The sequence below is a fragment of the Nicotiana tabacum genome, chromosome 21, assembly GCF_000715075.1.
Source record: "Nicotiana tabacum cultivar K326 chromosome 21, ASM71507v2, whole genome shotgun sequence".
Taxonomy (NCBI): Eukaryota; Viridiplantae; Streptophyta; class Magnoliopsida; order Solanales; family Solanaceae; genus Nicotiana; species Nicotiana tabacum.
Window position 1 is genome coordinate 92,849,676 of NC_134100.1, and position 10,302 is coordinate 92,859,977.

Genomic DNA, 10,302 nt, shown 5'->3' on the forward strand with positions numbered 1-10,302 from the left:
TCATTTTGGAGCTTTAAAGAGGGGGATTTCAACTTAGCTTTTGAAGGTAAGTAATTCCTACCCAATGTGAGTTTAATACATAGATTATGGGTAGCTTTTAACATGTAAAATTATGGAAATTTTGGGTTTAGATGAAAACCCTAGGTTTTGATAAAAATGGGATTTAACCACGAAAATGGTTGGAGAATTGAGTGAAAATTATATATTTGAGTTCGTGCGGTTATGGGTAACAACTTTCTTCGAAAATTTTAGGAATCCGGGCACGTGGGCCCGGGGTAAATTTTAGGAATCTTTCAATTGGGGTTGGGTAATCACTTTAATAGTTAGAATATGAACTTTTGAACATATATTGATTGATTTATATAATATTTGACTAGTTTCGGATTGTTCGGCACCGAGTTGAAGCTTTAAAGGGTATTTGAGGCCGGAAAGTGAACCTTGAGACGAGGTAAGTCTCTTGTCTAACCTTGTAAGAGAAAATTTACCCCATAGGTGATTTAAATTAATGTTTGATTATAATTGTGGGGGATACGTACGTACAAGGTGACGAGAGTCCATACGTAACTACTAATTATGCTTATGTCCGGGCAGTCTTAGGCCCCAAATCATGAATTATTTGAGATGTTTGCACCCTACTAGTTAATTAAGTGCCAAAATTATATCGAAGCTTGTTAGAGGAATTGTGAAAGACCGTTAATGGAATTTGTATTACATTGTGTATTATCCTTTAATAACGTTTAAGTCAAATACTTATAAAGTATCCTCTCTTCTTGTGGAGCGGGCCGAATGCCTCGGCAGTAGATAGATACATCTATGGTTCGTGTCGCTCGACCCTCGACAGTGTACACATTATTCTGGATCGGGACGTACGACCTCGGCATAATCGTGCTTGTTAATGCTTAGAGTTTAATTATATATTTGATATCATTTCATGGCTTGAGAGGTTAAAAGTATACTTGATGAGATTAACTTAGGACTTACCATGTGAGAAGGAATTAGTTACTTCCTTCTTGTTATTTAGTAATTATTTTGATTACATACCACTTGCTTATTTAGAACTTCTGTACTTTATTGGTAGCCCATAGTAATTGTCGATGTCGACCCCTCGTTACTACTTCTTCGAGGTTAGACTTGATACTTACTGAGTACATGTTGTTTATTTACTCATGTTACGCTTCTGCACTAACCGTGCAGGATCTGAGGCAGGTGCATCTGGTGGACATACCGGCGCACACCCCCGTTACCCGGAGGCCTAGTGGTGAGCTGCATCCTGAGTCGTTCTGCATCACCTAGAGCCTTTCTTTCGTACTTATTTTCCTGTCTATCCTATTTCAAACAGTGGTTAGAGTTGTGTATATTCTACTAGTGCTCGTACACTTGTGATACCAGACTTTGGCACACGCTTTAGTAGACTTTATGATTTTGGAGTATTTACATATTTATGCTTGCATTCAGAAGCTTTCGTTTTATTCATTTGACTCTCTATTTCATAAAATTCTAAATAAATAGAATTTAATTACTTGTAAACCTATTAAAAGAATTAATCTCTTAGTAAATTCATCGTAGGCTTGCCTAGCAGCAACATTGGGCGTCATCACGGCCTATAGGAGAAATTGGGTCATGATAGGAGATGATGTAAGAGTCTTTGGGTTTTCATAACCTTGAGGATTGTTAATGATCCTGAAACCAAATCTTACAACAATGAGATTGGTTCAAAATTGATAAAACAATAAAAATTCTGGTTTCCATTAGCCATTACAATGCTAAATAACCATTTCACGGTTAATAGTAAGGTGTTTTTCAGTGAAGATCATCTCCATCTAGCTATACTTCAATTATGAAGTTCGAGGGTGTAATCAAAGCATGAATTTTGGGAAGGATTAGCCCTTCACCCTTATTTGAATGGCATGCCGTAGGCATAATTTCAGATGGTACAAAAAGGAAAAAACATCACATGTTGGCATTTACTGTTAGTGATTTCACAAATCTCATAACTGGTAAATTTATTCAATTGCTTGTTTCAAAAATCACTATATATCTACTCTAATTAAGTAGCAAATTCACTTGTTCAAGCATTTCACAAAAATAAGTCATTATTTAGTGAAACAAGAAGAACACGAAAATAAATAGCACATTAGGGGAAAAAAAGAAGCAACATCTTCAACGGGTAAAAAGAAAACGTTTATGGATGCGACAAGTTCATTTTGCAGCTTTGTCGTATTTAGTGAACATATATTGTCACGACCCAAAATCCACTATGGGTCATGATGGCGCCTAACGCCGCCATCAGGCAAGCCAACATTGATTTATTAATTTATTTACTCATTTCAATATTTTTAAAATCGCGATTTTTTCTTAATTTAACAGTATATCATAGAATTTACAAAATGAATAAAAATATTAATATGAACCACAATAACGATTAACCCTAAGAAAACCCTCAAAACTCGGTGTCACAAGTGCATGAGCATCCACTAGAAAATATGATAAAATACAACCTCTGTCTGGAATACAAATTAGAGAGGAGAATGTAAATAATTTTGATGGAGACTCTGTATGCTGCGGATTCGTAACATGGAATGCAGCTCACCGTAAATCCCCGCAATAGTCGCGCCTCTGTGCTCAAAAAAACCACTAGACATATATGTACCTTCACAAAATGTATACCAAGTGTAGTATGAGTACGTAAATCAACACGTATCCAGTAAGTATCAAGTCTAACCTCGAAGAAGTAGTGACGAGAGATCGACATCGACACTAACTAAAGGTCCAATAGAGCAATATAATAAAAGCGTGAGCAGATATGAAGCATATGGAAGTAATGGGGTAAAAACTGTAAGTTACATAGTCTTCCAAATATTTTCTTTAAAGCATGAATTTCTAAATCTTGTATTCTACCATAACAACTCAGAAAAATGGCAAGTGTCATTCTCAAATAAATAAGAAATACCATAAAAATATCGGGCATCAGTGGAAAGATTTGCTCGTGAATATTCGGGCTACTAACGATATAACGCACGATTCTGCCGAGATCGTTCGACCCGATCCAGAATAATGTGTACACTGCCGAGGGACGAGCTGCGCGATCCATAGATGCATCTATATGTAACGACTCAACTGGTCATTTTGAGCACTTGCACTTTTCTCGGTAGTTTGAGGGCACGAGTTTCCCCACATGATGTATTATGTGATGAACCGATAGGTCATCTTATATTTTAGTACCTAATTCTGTGTTTCGAAGCCTCAAATACCTCATTTTATCCCTCCTCAATTTGCGTGCAATCCGGGTATTTTTTTTTTTCGAAAAATTTTTATGTTAAAAACTGAAAAATATGAAATCTTTGCATTAAAACTCATTTGAGTTGACTTTGGTCAACGTTTTGAGCAAACAGACTCTGATCAGTATTTTGACGGTCCCGATGAGTTCGTATCATGATTTGGGACTTGGGCGTATGCCCGAAATTGAATTCGAAAGTCCCTAGCTCGGGTTACCGCATTTTGTTGAAATTTAAAAGTTTAAAGGCTTAATGAATCTAAAGGTTTGATCGATGTTTAAAATTGTTGTTATCGAGTTCATATTTTAGTTCTGGAACCCGGTATAGGTTCATTTCTATATTTATGACTTGTCTGTCAAATTTGGTGAGAAACGGAGTTGATTTGACGTGATTCGGACGTCCGGTTGTTGTAATAGAAGTTTTAAAGTTTTCTTGAAAAGTTTCTTTTGATTTGGTGCTCAATTCATTGTTTTAGGTGTTATCTTGGCGATTTGATCGTGCGAGCAAGTTCGTATAATATTTTTATACATGTGTGCACATTTGGTTTAGAGCCCCGAGGACTCGGGTGAGTCTCGGATAGGCTACGGAGTGGTTTAGACTTGGAAAACAATATCTGGTGCATCAGGTCTGCAGATCTCGCATTTGCGAGGACTTGATCGCAAATGCGAAGTCAGGCTCGCATTTGCGAAGAGGGAAGGGGTTGGGTCAGGTTCGCTTTTGCGAAGAGAAGCCGCAAATGTGATGGGGGCAGGATTTGCATTTGCGGGAATATTGTCGTATTTGCGACTCGAATCAGATCAAGGCAAACTCACATTTGCGAGTAAAAAGTTTGCTTTTTCGAAGGACCTTGGCTCGCATTTGCGACATATGCGTCGCATTTACGAAGTTAGCAAGCTCAGAGATTCATCGCATTTGCGAGGAATTGATCGCAATTGCGAACCTTGTGTCGCAATTGCGATAACTGCAGTTGGGTAAAAGAAGGGGAAAATGGGATTTTTGTTCATTCTTCAAATTTTCAAAACTAGAAAACCCTAGAGGCGATTTTTCAAAGAACTCTTCTCCCCCAATCCATTGGTAAGTGATTCTAACCTATTTCCTTTCAATCTTTCATTACATTTCATAAGTTTTCAACCTAAATTCTAGTGTTTTCATGGTGAAAATTGGGGGTTTGGGTAGAATTAGGGATTTTTGTAGAATTGGGATTTAGACCTCAAATTGAGGTCGGATTTCAAAACAAATTACAAAACCGGGCTCGGGTGTGAATGAGTACTCGAGTTTTCCGAATTTCGGGTTTGGACCAAGCGAGCCCAGGAGTTGACTTTTGTTGACTTTTTAGAAATTGTATAAAAATCACAGCTTTACTAATTGAAATTATTTTCCCTTGCATTGTGTGATGTATTTAAGTCGTCTTTGGCAAGATTGTGTCGAGCATAGGTGAATTTGTAAAGGAAAAAGCTAAATTGAGTATTGAGTTAGCCGAATTGAGGTAAGTGCCTTGTTTAACTTTGTTGAAGGAATTTTTCCTACTATTTGACATTGTTTGCCACATGCGGGGGTGATACATATATGAGGTGACGAGCATATATGCATGTGCCAGGGCTAACCATGCTCGGGGGTAAATTATGTTATAAATTGTGTCTTGTAGAATCACCTGACCTTCTTGCCTTATGCCTTACTTGACTCCTAGATACTAAGAGCATAGTATTACATGTTAGAACTAAGACTTAGCTTATTATAACTTGGTCAAATTTAATAGAAATTCTGAGAATATATTGGTGTGTTTAACTTGGTCATCAATATGCATAATCATTAATACATTGCTACGACCGATATTATTGAGATACTAGATTCTATATTTGTGTTGTAGATCATTTGTGAGATTTGTTGGAATACTTGAATAATAAGGTTCTTGCGGGTTTATTGAACTATTGTTGGCTTGGAAAGTTGTGATTGGGATTCATTTGGAATATTCGTTTAAACACTCTTCTTGACGTTATTTATTCTTCTTGTCTTGTTTGTCATTGATATACATATGCTTGGTAAGGAAGAGTGTAAAGCACGAAGGGTGATGTCGTGGCTTTGTCTATACATTATCATGTGAGGGAGACTGTAAAGCATGAAGGGTGATGTCGTGCCATATTATTGAGAATAAAAGCACGAAGGGTGATGTCGTGCCATATTATTGAGAGTAAAAGCACGAAGGGTGATGTCGTGCCATATTATTGAGAGTAAAAGCACGAAGGGTGATGCCGTGCCATATCATTTGTGAAAAGCACGAAGGGTGATGTCGTGCCATGTTATGTGAGTGTAAAGCATGAAGGGTGATGCCGTGCCATTTTATTTATATTATCATGCTTTAAATTATCATGAGTTCATGGCACGATGGGTGTTTCCGTGCAGGTGAGGACGAGGGACATGCATTATGTTGTGATATCTTTCCTTTGTGTATACCAATCATGCTGTTACATTGAGCTGTTATTGTTGTATTTATGGTTCTTATGTGACTTGTCGTTAATGCCATGTTCTTGTTTTTTTATCTTATTTGTTATTGTGTCACTCATGCCTCCTACTTGCTAAACTCGCAAATACCATGCCTACTTCCGGCTGTCATAATTATATCTTTGTCGTATCTATTTTGGTTGCACTTAGTACATGCCTTCTTCCGTGTTAGTCATTCATTCTTCTACTTGTTAATGCATAAAGATCATGTGTTCCCCTCTTATTCGTTATATTTGTATTTATGCCTCAACCATGCTAGTTAGTTGAAGTTACATTCCTTTTTCCTGATTTTTGTCATCACCTCTATGCTTTCTGTCTTGTCTGTTACTGATGCCCTTATGTACATTCTCGTTCATTATTGCTACTTGCATATTTCCTACTTTGTCATTACTGTTATTAGCATTTCTGCCATCCGGTTGGTACTGTTGTATGCATATTTGGTGAGGATGAGATAAATGCACGAAGGGTGTTGCCGTGCAATTGACTTTATATCAGAGTATATTCCTCACGTTATGAAAGTTATGGGGTGACTATTGTGGTTTATTAGTTTCGCTCTAAGGAAAAGATTGGTTGAGATATTGAAAACTGTTGAATTGTGATCTATTCTAGTACTTTGTTATTATTTTGTACATTTGTTTCATGTACTCTATCATGTTACACTGTAGTATAGTTCTATGGCTAGATTTCGGTACAGATTTTTATTAGTGAGCATCTTTTTACTAAAAAGCCTCGTCACTACTTTGACAAGGTTAGACAAAATACTTACTGGGTATATAGGGTCGGTTGTACTCATACTACACTTCTGCACCTTGCGCGCAGATTTCTGGAGCGGAGCTGCTGGTGATGTCAGGAGCTGACCCTGAGGATGTTCGTGCATTCCAGATATAGCTGTCACTTGTCCTTGGTAGCTTTAGATTTTGTTAATATGTTTATGTAACCTTCAAACAGATCATGTAATTGTTTGTATCAGCTTGTAAATTTCAAGTCTTAGAAGCTCATGATTCGTACTACCAGTTCTTGGGTTAATTTGTAAAAGTTCAGATAATTCTTCATTATTTTCCTACAATTTCATTTGGATTGTATTGACTGTTAGTTGGCTTACCTAGCGGGTCGAGTTAGATGCCATCATGACTAGTGATTTTTGGGTCGTGACACTATACTTCTGAGGCGTTTGTCCCCTTCCAAAAGAAAGGAGGACACTTCATGAACCTCCGGAATGAGAAGCTATCATAAAGCTAACACGTAAGGAGGTATAATTTCTATTAACGGTCGAATAACTCGCACAAAATTCAAGTACGTGAAATTTAAGTCTTTTACTATTTCCTCTAACATCTTCCAATATGATTTAGGTACTTCAATTAACCAAGAGTGCAAATATTACAAGTAGTTCATGCTTTGGGTCCTAAAACTACCCGGACATATGCATAATTAGTAGCTACGCACGGACTCTCGTCACCTCGTACGTACGTAGCCCCCATAATTAGTAGCAAACAATAATTTAAATCACCTATGGGGTAAATTCCCTCTTACAAGGTTAGACAAGAGATTTACCTCATCTCAAAACCCACTTTCTGGCAACAATTTCGCTCTAAAGCCCCAACTTGGTGCCGTTCAATCCGAAACTAGTCAAACAACGTGCAAATTAATCTAAAATATATTCCAATGCTTGAAATTTAACAATTTATAAAAACTTCCAATACCGCTCGAAAGTTGGCAGTGGGGCCCATGTCTCGAAATCTGACGAAACTCACAAAATCCGATAACCCATTCAGTTACGAGTTCAACCATACTAATTTCATTTAAAACTATTCCAAACCTAAAATCAAAAGATAGGAAATAAGAAATAGTAAAATTATAAATGTCAGAACATGATACATCAAGTTCTATCAAAGTTACACTAAATGAAATACACGCCCTTAAAGAAGTAATAAAATGGTTAGTCCTAAAAACCTTATAATTGAGATTTCTTACCTAATGTGACAAATAACCTTTCATATGGAAAACAATAAAGAATACTTACATGAGGAAACCAATGGAAATGCACAAGCAGTCAAGTTCATATCACATACAAGATGGAGAAACTACACCAATAAGCCTTAGAATCAAATTCCGACTCCGAATTTCTTTACAAGAGCTAATTCCAACGTACGAACACCGTACAATTCTCCACACGCTGAATCCACACATAATCATGCACCCATGCTGATATCATACAATGCACCGCATGACTCATTTGCCCAAGGCAACCTCCTCCAAGGCAACCTTATTTGCCCATGCTGAAATTTCACTGACCCCGGCGCCCGAAGCATACCTCATAACACATATAAGCCCGGTTTTCAATCCTTCAATTCTGCCATGACGGACGAGATGTGTAGAAACTCATAACCACCTGCCGAATCAACAAATCCTGGAATCTCTGCTCCTGACAGGAACCATTACCTTATTCTAAACTGAATCACGATATTTGTTCTTTAATAAACTGTAATGACCCGACTTGTCATTTTGAATATCTATGCTCCTTTCGACAATTTGAAGTCTTGAGCAGCTTCGTAATGTGTATTATGACTTGTGTGAATTGTCGGCTTTGGTTTTCGGATGATTCGGGATTTAATAGAAAGAACAATCCTTGTTTAGAGGCTTAAATGAAAAGAGTTGACCGATTTAACGTTTTATGCAAACGACTCCGGAATGGAGTTTTGATGATTCCAATAGCACTATATGGTGATTTTGGACTTAATAGTGTGTCTTGATATTCATTTTGAAGTCCATAGTTAAATTTGGCTTGAAATGACAAAAATAGGAAATTTAAAGTTTGAAAGTTTGACCGGGGAGTTGACTTTCGCATATCGGAGTCGGAATCATATTCTGGAAATTATAATAGCTTCATTATGTCATTTATGACTTGTACGCAAAATTTGAGTTCATTCCAGATTGATTTGATATGTTTCGGCGTGAGGTTCGAAAGTTGATTTGATAGCTTCATTATGTTATTTTAGTATTGTTTGATGTGATTTGAGGTATCGACTAAGTTCGTATGATGTTTTAAGACTTATTGGTATATTTGATTGAGGTCCCGAGGGCCGAGGGTGAATTTCGGATGGTTAATTCCAGAATGTTTCGACATTGTTTCTTCAAGCATAAGTGGTATCACAATAAGAAAATGAACTCCAAATTCAGTTTTGATTGAAGTATTAGATCCTTGTTGAAATTACGGAGCCATAGCAAAAAGAATCGTCGAATTCGGACATCGTATGAGAGAGTTATGCCCATTTCCGTGTCGAGAAAGATTTTCCGTCGCCGCCAGCGCACAGGGTAGCATGGGGCGCTAACCCTGGCGCTGGGAATTTTTGGGATGCTGGAAGCTGCGCCAAAGGCAGCGCCCCATGCCACTTGTGACGCTCGAACACTAAAAAGCCCTATAAACGAGAGGTTTTTGCCATTTTTGACGAAAACAGAGTTGGGGAGCTCGGTTTGGGCGATTCTCAAAGGAAAATTTCACCACACAACTTGGGGTAAGTATTCTTGACTCCTTTGTGATTATATTCCATGAATTAATCTTCGTTTTTGGCGTTAGATTAATAATTTTCCAAGAGAAATCGAACAAATTTTTTACAATTCCATAAAATAAATTTTCGAGATTTGAACATCGATTCGGAGTCGGATTTGAGTAAAATTAGTATGGTTGGACTCGTAATTGAATGGTTATCGGATTTTGTGAGTTTAGTTGGATTTCGAGACGTGGGCCCCACTGTCAATTTTTCGAGCGGAGTTGAAAATTTTTGTAAATTGTTAAATTGTAAGCTTTAGAGTAAATTGTGATTAATTTGCACGATGTTTGAATAGATACAAATAGTTTGGCTTGAATTGAGGATATAGGAAGGCGTATGGAGGTTGATACGCGCAAAATAAAATTTCTGGAGTATTGTACAACTTGCTCGGTATTGGATTTGTCTTGCTCGAGATAAGTAACATCTCTAATCTTGGAGCTGAGGGTATGAACCCTGATTATACGTGTTATGTGAATTGTTTGGAGGTGACGCACATGCTAGGTGACGGGCGTGTGAGCATGTACCGTAGAAATTGAGACTCGGTTGATTCCGTAGAGCTGTATAGTCAATTAACTTGTATTTTTCCATGCATTTTTATGTGTTAGAGAAACTGAGTTGTGACGCATGTTAGAAATCATCCTTAGGCAAATGTTGGTATTATTGGGACCCACTGAGGTCTTTTCTACTGTCGAATTATATGTTTAAATTGTAATTTCATACTCAGTCATATTCATTCATTGCATATCATATCTCAGTCTATGTTGTTATTTATTGATACATCATATCATTATTTTGGGCTAGTTTCATGACATTGTGAGCCCGAGAGATTGGAGAGATTGATGACTGAGTGAGGCCGAGGGCCTGATTCTGAGGATAATTATGGGATTGGGTTGCACGCCGTAGCAGGCAAGATTGGCTTATTATAGCACGTGAGTTATCCGTGCGGATCTAGATATTGATACTATAGCACGTGAGTTGTC